This window comes from Pezoporus occidentalis, unplaced genomic scaffold (assembly GCF_034315485.1).
Source record: "Pezoporus occidentalis ecotype Australia unplaced genomic scaffold, CSIRO_AGI_Poc_V1 ctg59, whole genome shotgun sequence".
NCBI lineage: Eukaryota > Metazoa > Chordata > Aves > Psittaciformes > Psittacidae > Pezoporus > Pezoporus occidentalis.
In genome coordinates, this window is record NW_026915932.1 from 4,965,298 (window position 1) to 4,978,275 (window position 12,978).

General features: G+C 39.2%; 1 protein-coding gene across 2 annotated transcripts in view; it reads left to right on the forward strand.

Annotated features, from left to right (window-relative positions):
* The window catches only part of ZBTB38 (zinc finger and BTB domain containing 38), a 43,937-nt gene that overhangs the window by 7,588 nt on the left and 23,371 nt on the right, over nt 1-12,978 (forward strand). The window contains exon 1 of one of the 2 annotated variants that reach the window (XM_062638957.1): nt 12,754-12,800. The exons of the other annotated variant lie outside the window; for it this stretch is intronic. The gene's annotated coding sequence lies outside the window, so the exon portion shown is untranslated. Of the gene's footprint in view, nt 1-12,753; nt 12,801-12,978 lie in introns of those variants that run through there. 2 annotated transcript variants of the gene reach the window in all.

The window sequence follows — 12,978 nt, forward strand, 5'->3', positions numbered from 1 at the left end:
CTCTGTACCTCAACCCTGTGGTTTATGGTCAGCAAAACAAAGAGCTGCAAACCAAGATACTCAACAGGCAAAGACTAGATGCACTTATTCATCACAGAGCCCACAGTAATGACATTGCAGCTATTTAGTTTACTGTTAAGTGACTGATTCTAGATGTAAAACTCTAGCTCTGCCACCTTCTAAGAAAGTGCAGCCATCAGCGCTGTAAAATAGAACCACAGAATCATAGAATGTAAAGAAGAAAGCCTCAGATACCCCTGCACAAAGTGTTTTTATGACACTGGTTGGAACTTAAAGGAATTTGAAGTGTTTGACTTTAACAATTTTCATATCCATGTTATTACAACCATACTACTACTAAGCTTGTTATGAAACATGGTCAAGCAGAAGACAAGTATGAGTTGGCATGTGAAAATGCTATAGGTTAGCCAAGCGAGATCTACACCAGGATTATTTTTTAAAGAAATGAAAGCCTACTTTCACTGAGCTGTACTAAAAATGATTATAAAGAATACAATAGAATCCAGCTGTACGTAACTATTGTCAGATACAAAAGTAAAACTAGTACATTAAGCTGGGATCATAGCCTTTCTAAATGCAAAATCAACTTGCAGAATCAAGTATCAGAATTGGGTTTAATACTTGGAAAGATGTATGCTGTTTACTCATTACCTTTAGAACAATTAAGATGTTAGTGAACTACCGCTTTTTGGTGGATTTGTCCCTTGTACTGTTTAATTCTGAGGTACGTCAAAGTTAGGAGACAAATCTTATTTATTTATTTAAAGCAATGAGTTCTTGACCTAACAAGGCTGATACACTGTTGTTGTGGGAATTCTAAAAGTGCTGTGCTTGAGGGAAAGACAAGCATATCTTTTACCTCTTGCTTCTCCACATTGACTGTATTCCCTGTATTCCCTGGAAAGCTTAGAGGTTGCCTTTTGGAGTAAGGTAAAGCTAATAAAATCTTGGGGTTTTTATCTGTAGATCGGCTACCTAGACATAGACATTTGCAATAAATAGACTAATTTTTCTGGGAAATTTTTCTGGTATTGTCAATCACACAAGCCCTGTTCATGAGTATTTACACCAGAAAACGAATTGTAGCTTTTAAATGATTATAAAACTGAATCTGGCGTTCACTTGCCTTTTAAAATTTAAGCTTTTAGGGTATGCTTGATTTAGTTTTGATATGCACCTGTGAAATAAAAATTATTTTAAAATAAACATAATTAAAAAAAAAAGCTAATATTCTTCCTAATAATAGGATGCCAGAATCCTATCCCATGATTCTCTGAGGAGGAAAAATGTTACACTGTCCTTCAGGATAAAATTTCAATAACCTCTGTGTTACTGTATGATTCACTACACACTTACATGCTCAACTTGTGACATTTAAATTTGAAAGCAGTGGCCTTGTGTATGTGACCTTACTTCTGCAGCTCTAACAAGCAGATGAAAAAAGAGAAGAAGAAAACTGCTTATTTAGCAGTGAGTTTACATGAGCCAATGAGATTCTCCACTGAAACCTAAAGAACAAAAAAAAAAAAGAGGAAGTATGAGCCAAATCACTTGCCAAACTCTTCTGTGACTGGGCAGCAGCTAAGCTGTTTTCAGCTTGGCATTTATTTTAGCTTAATATTATCATAAGTGCAGTACAATTTGTGCAGGATCTGAAAATTAAAGCCAGCTGACAATAAGCCCCACTTTGCTATTTGGAATGAGCCCCGAACTTTAGGTATGATCATGGAATCATGGAATAGTTTGGGTTGGAAGGGACCTTAAAGCTCATCTAGTTCCAACCTCCCTGCCATGGGCAGGGACACCTTCCACTAGATCAGGTTGCTCAAAGCCCCATCCAGCCTGGCCTTGAACACTTCTCTGGAGCATCCACAACTTCTCTGGGCAACCTTTTGCCAGTGCCTCGCCACCCTCACTGTAAAGAATTTTCTTCTAATGTCTAATCTAAATCTACCCTCTTTCAATTTAAAATTGTTCTCCCACATGACATGGAGCTGTTGGAGCAAGTCCAGAGGAAAGCCATGAGGATGACTGGGGGCTTGAGCACCTTCCATATGAAAACAGGCCAAGAAAATTGGGGCTGTTCAGACTGGAGAAGAGAAGGCTGCATGGAGACCTCACAGCAGCTTTCCAGTATCTGAAGGAGGCCTGTAAGGATGCCAGAGATAGCTCTTCAGCAGACGCTGTAGCGACAGGACAAGGGGTAATGTGTTCAAACTTATCAGGCAAGATTTAGGTTAGATATAAGGAGGAAGTTCTTTAGTGTAAGGGTGTTTAGGCTCTGGAAGAGGTTGACTGAAGAAGTGGTAAATGCTCCATCCCTGGCAGTGTTTAAGGCCAGGTTGGATGAGCCTTGGGCAACATGGTCTAGTGTGAGGCGTCCCTGCCCATGGCAGGGGGGTTGGAACTAGATGATCTTAAGGTCCTTTCCAACCCAAACCATTCTATGATTCTGTGATGGGGAAAAAAATGTTTCCTGCCTTGCAGTATAATGTAAACCCAGAGAATGATATCCAAGTAATGACTTAGGACAAAATGGCCTAAGGTTTGGGTGAAGGCTGGGCCCTGTTTGGAGGCTAGCGCTGCCTGGTGCAAGGCAGGCAGCTGCCTGGAGCTGCCAGCTCTGTGCTGCTCACTGCTGCCCTTGTACAGCCACCACAGAAGGCCGTGGGCTGGGCTCCTCTGTGAGGCCTTTCAGGCTACTCTGGGACTGCTCTTTGCTGAGTGCTTGTTTAAGCCTAGAGTTCAGTGAAGAAAACACCACAGCATGTCAGGAACAACACATGAACTGTAAAGTGTGCATTCACACCTACTGATATGTCTTCCAGAGATGTATGCATTTCATCATTACTGAAATGCTCTGTAAAAATATGAAAACAAACTATATAATGGTATCATAGGTCCATATTCACAATGGAAGTTAAAAATTATGTCAGACATACTGAAAAATAAAAGAACAAAGATGTGGGTTTTAATTATTAATATTTCTTTTACCATAAGAAGATTGCAATTCTGCTGCTTTTCTTATTTCATCCTGTTATGCACAGTGTTGAAGCAGGGGAGGGGAGAGAAGATGAGGAGTCCTGCTACAGGGAGGTGGGGAAAGTCCAAACTGATAGATGGAAAATAGCGCTGTCTGTTTGAAGAGTAACGCAGTATGAAGCCATCCATTCTGAGTGTCACTTAACAGCATTGCAAATACAGTACCAGATTTAGAATAACCGCAAATTGAAACCTTAATAGTGGTGGAAACTGTCATCTCTACAGAATTTTGGTAACATGAGTAGAGTGATTGAGAGGGGGTCTCTTCTGAGTGTCGTGTTCACAAGTGCTTGTTGCTGTGGCAAAGTCTTATGTCCTAGATATCAGGAAGCAGTTTTCAATTTTCCTCTTCTATGGCTTCTTTGGGATTACAGCCTTAGGATCATATGGTCCTAAGTTCAGTCACTACTGCAGGTTTATGGTGACTGTTGTAACCGTAGTAATTTCGGTGTCTTTTAAAGGCAGAGTTTACAGTTAAATTAAATTCCAGTTGATAAACTTTTAGGTAATACCAGATTTTTTTCTTGGTTTAATCGTTACCGAGGTGATTATAGACCACAAGCTAAGGCAACCACAGACTTTTTCAAACATATATGCTCAGCAAGTTATGCTGAGCAAGATGCTCAACATTCCAGAAGCATCAAATCCTTTTTTTTTCCAATAAAGCTCCTCCTACTGAAAGCAAGGGGTAAAGCCAGTGGATTTTTTGTCAAGTAGGCAAAAGCTAATGAGGGGTGTAACTCATTTCTGACTGTTTTCCCTTACCCTTATGAGAGTTTTAAAACTGCTGCTCTTGCTTTGTTGTGTTTTTATGCTTCAACTATTTTGTCCTTGCTCTTCCTCTGCATTTGTCCAGACATTGGTCCATTTTATAGCAGCAGAGAAGCTCAAACAGCAGAAGCAGACAACCTGCTTTCCCACAGCAAGGTAACCACAGGATTGAAATGGATGACAACTACATGCAGTATAGAAAAAAGCAACATAAAAGACAGGTTGTCTGCATTCTAATCCTTTTCCTTTTGGTGGATTATGATTGCTATTGCTGCTTATGATATTCATATATTTTCCACTGTTAATGGAGAGGATACCCTCTGATGATTTATACAGAAGATTTCAGAGTGATGAGGGCTCTTGATGGGTTATCATTTCAAATAATACAAGTTCAAACACCTTGAAGTGTATCTTCAAGCTTGCCCTCACTACAGATGTTCCACTGTCCTGCAACAACACGAGTTCCAGGAAGCTCTCTCAGGCAATGTGGTTTTGCCCACACATAAAGATAGGGTGGGAGATTTTACGCATGCTGACAGGGTCTAACTAGAGTGGAAGCTAGACAGAATAGACCAGCAAATATATTCTCTTCCATAGACTTTTCTGGGGATTAGTTTTCTTAATTTTAGATATTTCAGGAAAAATACTGCTTTTATATATAATTTTGCCTTTTGGTATTTATACTCTGAAGTAAAGCCGGCGTGATGCATATCATGACTATCCTCTCTAGTGTCTTCAAGTCGTAAGGTTATAGGTTTTGGTGATACGCTTTGTTTTCTATATTCACAAGCACAGCAAGTAGTGTGGTCTCTGACAGTGAAGCACTGTGATTTTTAGTGTACTTCTCATTGACAGAGATCCTGGAAATCAGCTTAAGCCCTTACTGGTGTATGTTCAGCCTGGTGTCCTAGGCCTAGAGCTTCAGTAGCACTTAGAGTAGGACTATAGTGACCTCACTGAATGTGCAGTGATGTAACAGATTGAAATTCAGCTTGAAAAAGAAGCAAATAGATTCTCAGCTGCGTAAAGAGAAGTTGAATTTATGTGATTACTTTCCAAAACAGATTCACTCACAGCGTTAGATGTTTCCAACAAAACTGGTTAGCGCATTGCTGGCAAAAGATTTTGTGAGCATGCTTTGCTTGGATCGTTCTGCTTTGTCAGTGTGGTTTGGAACACAAAGGCTATTGTTTAAAAAAAACATGAATGCTAATTTGCATTCCATTGCTGGATTACTGCACAGGGTGTGGAAAGAAAAAGCAAGCTCTGATATTTAAAAATAAATACATTGTTTTCTTTTCCCTTTCTTCTTCCTCATGCCTGGTTCTCCTTTATTGTAGTATTTCTTCTGCAGACTATGCTCTTTGAGACACTTGGGTGTCCTCTAGCACTTTTAAGCAAATGTAAGTACATCCACAGCTGTGTCTGTAGAATAGAACACAACAGAACATTTCAACTGGAAGGAGCCTACAGAAATAATCTAGTCCAGCTGCCTGTAGATCATCTAGCAGAACTATATAAATTAAAAAGTGAACTTAACCTACAGAATGAATTCACTGTCTATGAGCAGCGACACCTGCAATATACCTACTCTGAAATTAAAAGGTAATTACAGTCTGAAAATCCATATCCAAGCTATTCCAGAAAACTCTGGATGCAGTCTACAACACGCTACCACCATCTATTGATTGTCAACCCCAAACCACATGTTCCAGCTGCTTCCATAGCCCTGGGTCTAGCTTTCACACAGCAAGCAATGTGGTGAAATGGGTGAACTGACTAATATAACCAGAAATAACCTTACCAAAAGAGGTTTAGTTTTCAGTTGAAATGGTGATCTGATCTGACTCAACATGCAACCTCATTAGCACTAAGGCTACCACAAGGAGGGTGGGAGGAACAGGACACAAGAAAAGGAAAAGAGTGAGACTCTTAGGGACCTGAACACATGAATAAGCCTCTATTGGCCTCACCTGGGTCCTCCCCACCTTGGCCCATGAGCCCAGGGGCTCTATTTAAATTCAGGTGGACTTATTTCTATTGCAGTCATGTTTGTGTGTAGGTCCTGTTGGTCTGGGTCATTTCAGGTTGTACTGATTGCAGATCTGTTGAGTGACTTTCCAGCCTGACTGGCTCTCTCTTGTTATTGTAGACCTGCCTGGTGATCATAAGGCTGGGTCTCATCCTGATGGGTAGATTGGCTTCTTGGTTTGATCTCAGCCCTGCTCTGGTACTACAGACCTGCCTGGAAATCACAGGGCTGTGTCTGACTCTGCCCTGCAGCCATCAAGGTATCAATGTTGGAAGATAAGCCTAAGGATTATTTTTGTCTGGAATAGGGTCCCTGATGTTTGGTAAAGATGAGACTGTTGTGTGTCTTGTTGGGGCCTATATTAAATCAGATGAAGATTAACGAGTGTTGGATTAAGTGTTTTCCAGGATGTTCAGTAAGGAAAATACACCAACACAGCTGTTAAATGGTTTTGGGATTTTTGTTGTTGTTGTGTTGCTTTGAAAAAATGTTGGAAGTGTTGAAGGACATTGAAATGGTACTTTGAGAGGCAAAGTTTTGCCTTCTACATCCAGCTTGATGTTTTGAAGAAAAGTAGGATACGGTCAAGCTGTCCTTTTATTTGAAGGCATAAGTAATAAGAGTAATACAGATGATTGGCTGAGGCCTAATGGTCATTACTTAAAATATTGTTTGCTTTTAGACTTGCACCTGAGTGAACTAACCTAACCTAGTTATAGGAGATATATATCTACATAAGTACCAGTTCTTGGTGCTTATGAATGATCCTGTGAAGGTCAGTGAGAATTACAAAATAAAAGAACAAGTGAAAGAAACTTACTTGGTATTAGTCCCCACCAACACTATCTTCTTGACTGGTGAGCACTTTCTCAGACTAATTATGAAAGACTTCCAAAACCATGATATGATGGTTGTACCTGACATTCCACTTCCATTTTTCTGACAACTCCTCTTGTTTGGGAAAATCCACTTGCGCATGTCGTTCTGGGTTCTGTTCCTGAGCAGATCACTTAACCTCTCCATCTTTTTCTCTTTCCATCAATGAAATTAGCATAATAATGCTAATTTATTACAGGCGATAGTTAGGCTCAATTAAGGCTTGTAATGATCTCTGAGACTGTTGGATAAAACATGCTGTAAAAGTGTACTATTGTTGTTAATAGAGTCTTTTGTACAACCGTACTCTAACAAAGCACTACTACTGCTCACTTGTTTTAGTCCTAAAATTTAATTTTAATTCATAAGGATTTAATGGGATACAACTTTGTGCTGGTGCATCTATTTCTCTTCCTGACTCATTCATACCATCAGAAGAACAGCTTCAGTTCTGAAACATGGAACAGCTGTGGAGTTTATACGAAGAGAAATGATGTAATGTCATAAGTGACTTAGAACTGAAAACTTTTTAAACAGGCCCTCATTTACACTGACCTCAGTCCTGGATGAACTAGGTCAGACCTCAGGGACTGATTTGTAGAACAGGTCTCTTAAAATGAGGTGCCTGGCTAGCTGGGAATATAAGTACTCCTTAACCATGGAAATGATGGCAGTGTAAGAGTGGTAGTAGATGAATCTTGTTGTATACCATTGGAGGAAAAAGATCAGTAGTCTAGGATTCATAGCTGATGGTCTTGGGTTTTGGTTACATATGCCAGGTTAACACTTGGAAGATGAAGGCTTAGAATTCCCCTCCTATTTGTCACGAGCAGATGAAAAATGAGGGAACAAGCTTCACAAGTGGACATGCTGGGAGAAATGGCTTGAGCAGGTCTACTGGCCTCAAAGAGCAGCCCACACTTAGCAGCATAACGGGTAGTTGAGCTTGAGCAAGTAAACTTAAAATGGATTTTTTTTGTTGCATTGGTTCTATATTTGTTAGACTGGAGCTATGAGACAGCAACCTATACATATGGGGTTTAGGAAGTGAGATTTCTCTGTCCTATCATGTGACATTTGATTTTATCAAATGCTGAGCAGTTTTCTTGGAATTTCCAGAATATTTTCTCTTCTGTTGACATACTTCAGCTTCATAACCCTGCTTGTTCTGGGACTCATATTATTCAAAACTGATTTCTCAGTATTTTTAATGAGAAATGTGTGTTGTTCCTATCTTGTCTGTTCTTCAAAATAGCTGAATAGTCCCAAATCAAACCTTATGGTGTGGGGGGAAATCAATAACTGAGAGAGACCACATCCACAAAACTGATCCTGCTTCAAGTCATATGTTTGAGAAGTAATTTTCATCAGGAATTGATAAAAGCAAATTTTCTGGTGATATGAGGATATGATTAACTTCCTTGTGCAAATAATAGATTTTTTTGTTGTTGTTGTTGTCTGCTCTGAAAAACTTTTCTTCCTCTCCCCACTCCCCCCTCCAATTTTTGTTGCCCTATTTGTCTACTGTCTAGTATTAATACGAATGATTTGGCAAAAATGTCTGAACCTCTCTCCAGGATTTCATGTGACAAAGTGAAGCTTCTTTCCATATGAAGTCTTTGAGTTTGTTGTTCTCTAAATGAAAAGTCTGGCCCTCAAAACTAGAGGAGGAGAAATAATAGGTGATGTGAACATGAAAGTGCTGATCAACACAAGGGAAGCACAGAAAAAGTGTAGGTATGAGTGTCAGGCAAGTTGTGCCATTTAGTACAGAGAAAAATAGAATTGATAAGAACAGAGTAAAAATAGAACACGTAAATTCACCTATCAAGTAAATCAGCTAGGAGTGATAGGAGATAGAAATCTGAAACCTTTGGCATAGTGTCTGGCAGCAGTTTAGAAAGTAAATAGGGCCTTAGGAGGTATAATTAGAGGGAGTGACCAGGCTCATCAGTAAGTGAAGCATTAATCAGGGAAAAAACAAGACAAAGCCACTTTTTGTCACTAACTATATTGGCTGTCATGTTACACAAAAAATACAGATATAGAACCTGTAAAGGTGAGTGCAAGTATCTATAAAGGCAACACTTTATCAGTTCCTATGGATGGATTTACAGTTTTTAAAGAAATTCTCTTTGCCAGTTTTTGCAGTCAATCCCAGGTGTTCTAATCCTTAAAGATTTTATAGTTTATAGACTGCTAGACTGTAAGCAGCTGCTAAAAGTGTTTCATGAAAAAGCATATACAGCACCTCAATATATATTAATACATGACTTCTCTGTGATCCTTCAGTTTAGGCAAGCCCATGCTTTTTCATAATCTATATATCTATATAGATATATATAGATAGCAGATTTATAACACATTGGTACAATGCAGTATATCAGTATACATTTCATAACACGCAGGTATTTGCTACTATTGTAGAATCTCAGTACTTGCCTTTTGTAAGAGGAACTGCTTTTAAATGCTGCTCTGCTTTTAATTCTGTAGTGCTGAAAACATCCCCATCTAACAAGAATCTTAGACCACTTAGATATTATTTCTGATGGCCTGTTTCTGTGAGTGTGGCAATTAAGAATGAAGATGTGTAAATCACATACAGGAATAACTCAGAACTGTTTTCTGTCCCAGCAAATAACTGAAGAATTTGTCTAGCCATAGAGACACAGAAGGAATTCTGGAAAAGCCTGGGAAAGCACTTAGCACTTAACCGATTTAGTCTTATCCTTGGGGCAACTTGAGCTAGATGCATACAGAAATGGAAGTCCACGGCATGTTAGCTGGATCAGGTATAAAAGCGCTTTACTTTGGCTCTAGAAAGGCAAACTGTTGAGGTTCTATCACCAGTTCTTTTCTCCTTCTCTCTCCACATATTTTTTCTACAACCCAACAACAATTAGCTGAGGTTTCAGTACTGAAGGAAGTAGCTTCTGCGTCATGTGGTAAGCAGTAGGATTCCCAACTGAAACCAGGGCAGAAGTCATTTGACCAGCGAGTTCATTGCTAGCCTGAATGTCTGGGTGTACGGATGCTTTACTGAACATGAGTGTCAGAGAATTTAGGTCATGATCAAGGGTTTGTGTGTTCTTTTCCAAAGGGACTCTAATTTCAAACTGAGTATTTGTGAACAATGTGGTTTTTAGCAACGGCACTAGTGGAATGAAGAGACAAATAAAATTGATGCAGCTAAATTCAGAGGCTGAAACAGTCATTCCAGGAGCAGGTTTGTTGAAAGGCTGTAGCTGATTCTGGAATGCACTTTTGGAAACACCCACCCTGGATTCCCAGCTGTGTTTCATGTCCCCTCGTCATTGGTTTGCAGGGGTGGCCTCATAGAACAGCCAACCACAGTTCTTGTGGGCTGGGATCGACTGTTGTTTTCTGTATATTGCTCGTTTACTTGGCAAACAGTTAAAAAAAAAGTTTGGCTTTTTTAAAAATATGTAACTAAGCATAATTCACACATCCTGGGTATCTTCTATAGCTCGAGAGACAATTGATGCTCTTGGTCCAGCTTGGGCCTGTGTTGAATAAAGGCAAGTGAGCTAATCCATGTAAAACTGAATGTCACTTTTTTCCTCAGTCCGACAGTCGTCTTTTTCAGATATTTACTGCTGTGAGGTTGGCAACTGGCAGAGTTCCCAGTCTATCAGACTGCCCTCACATGTTTCCTCCTTAGGAGGACAAGGTATGGCAATGCTTTCAGACAAAAATTAGTACAGTTTTAGGGACTTTATGCGAGTCTTTCTTTCCACAACCTATCTCCTTTTGCTTCATCTCTCCAAATGATAAATCTGGAGGTCTAGGACTTTTCCCCTAAGGAACCACATACTGCAAGATGGAGACTCTAATGCCAAGTGACACTGGGACTCCTCATTCCTTACTGATTTTTGACAAGCTATAGTATGTGAGGAGAGATTAGATGTTGAGTGGTGATAAACAGAGGAAGAAGCATCTTTGCAAATAGGAAGCTTGAAAGTGGGAAAGGCTACAGCACAAACGACCTGTGATATCCAGTGAGGATATCTGAAATAGCTTTGCTTCAGGCTGATTGAATGAAGAACTGACATAAACTCATAGCATGTGCTGAAATTGTCCTGACCTAGCAGAGTCAGGGAATGTTGAAGTCAAAAATCAAGAGAGCCAGTGCCTTGGGACTTGACAGTTTTGGCATAAATCAGGTTAGAACTTAAATCCAAGTTTCTGACTAAGAAATAACATATAAATATACCTCTACCTTGAAAACTCGAGCCTACATTGTGAAACCTGCAATTGCAATTTTTAGCATTTATTTATTTACCATGCTATATATTATGCATCTGTAGAAGGGCCTAAAATTTGATTTCTGAACTGAAATTGTATTGAGTCTGAAGGAAAATCATTGCAAATCTAAGCTCAGAAAATTATTACTGATCACTGAAAATGGTTCATTAAAGAAAGGGCATAAAGATTTAACAAGCTCACTTCCCTGTTCACTGAGAGATGTTTATTCCTCTGCTGCATTCACTGACAGAAGGCTTTTAATATTTCGTAATATTGCTAAAATCTTAACTTATTTTGTAATCATGTATTGGAATAGCAGTTGTTTTTCCTGGTCTGGTCTGCCTTTTTGCTGGCTGGGTTCCTTTCTGTGTGACAGATGTGCTATTTATGGAAGGGGATTCTGAATATTTTAAAGCACTGACTGTTAGGATCATCTCATTCCCAGCCTTTAAAGTGAAGAGAACAAAATGCCAAATAACTTTCCAAAGAAAAACCTCAAAATGACATAGATACCTATTTAATCATTAAAAAAGGAGGACAAAAAAAAATCAAAATCAGATTATTTTCTTACAAGTGAATACGTACGTACAGCAGTCTGGTTGCTGCTGTGCAACATTTTCTGATTTAACGCAATACTTGTTTTTAAAATTGAAAACTAATACCAAGTGCTCTTTTAGCTAAAAAGAAAAAACAAAAAAAATCATAGCGTATACAGGTTCCTAGAGAGAATATGTGGGAGAAGAGTTGGCTGCTTTATTTCTGAGCTCTATTGGCAGGTCAAATGAAAGATAGTGCTTCTCTTTACAAAATCTGGCCTCTCAAAGATCAATTTCAGCAGCTGGCCAGAAACCAGTTATATTCAGTTACACATATAATGAACAGTGTTTACCTAAAGAAACCTTTCAGTGCAATATTTTGAGATCTAACACGTTAATCTTCACAATTCTGTTCGTGTGTTGAGTATCAGCTTGCGGATTCTGCAGGTAGAGAGATGGGGAGCTGTGATAAGTCACTAAGATAGCGTGTGTGGGATTCTGCTCTCGGAACAGGTACATCGTGTGGTTTGTTTTACCTCACCTGATGGGTTAGCCTTCCAGGAAGGTAATTCAGGTTGTAGTCAACTGCGGCACGGTTGTCTTATTCTTCCCTTGGAGACACAGGGACAATGAAAATACAACCAGTTTTGCTTATTAGGCATTAAAAATCCAGTTAACAGTTTTTAATCCCCCCACCCACTCCCCTACCCCCCCGACCCCCCCTCCACCCAGTATCTTTTTCTTTATGTTTGCAAAATATTGTATTTTTGAGTTTTCCAGAAAAGCAGCTTTTAAAAAACATTTATAAAAATCTAATTCCCACAATTACTCTTGCAGTCTCTGCAGAGGGTGATACCAATTTAACATATGCGGCTGAACAATATGGATGCTATTAATCTCGGAAGGGAACAGGAAGAAGTTAAGTAGGTGACGTGAAATTGTTAATTATGATTATTATTATTTTCTGCAGCTGTGGTTCAATATTACAAGATTATATTTTTTTTTAAAAGACTACAGCCCTTTAGTATCTGCATTGACCTCCATGATGTCAGAATGTCATTGTGCAACCGTAGCTAAGAAAAGCCTCCGAGGAGAGAGAGAGAGGGGAGAAAAAAAAAAACAAAGGAGCTTTGCATCTTCCAATAACATGAGATGTGCATATACAGTACGCAGCATTTTGGAGTTCATACTGTGGTACTGAGTTGTTGCTTTCAGTTTGATTAGACGATCATTGTTTCGTTTTCCTTGCTTTGACAGTGAGTATGCTTGTATGCTGCTTAAGTCTTCTTAGTGCTATCTAGGTCAGTATACTTAGGATAGCTTTTATGTTCTGTAAGTCTGACAGATACCGTGCCTGACAAAGATCAGCACCAAATATTTTAGTTTTTAATTTGTTATATCTGAGGCTGGAAAAAACCTTATAATTAATCAGAA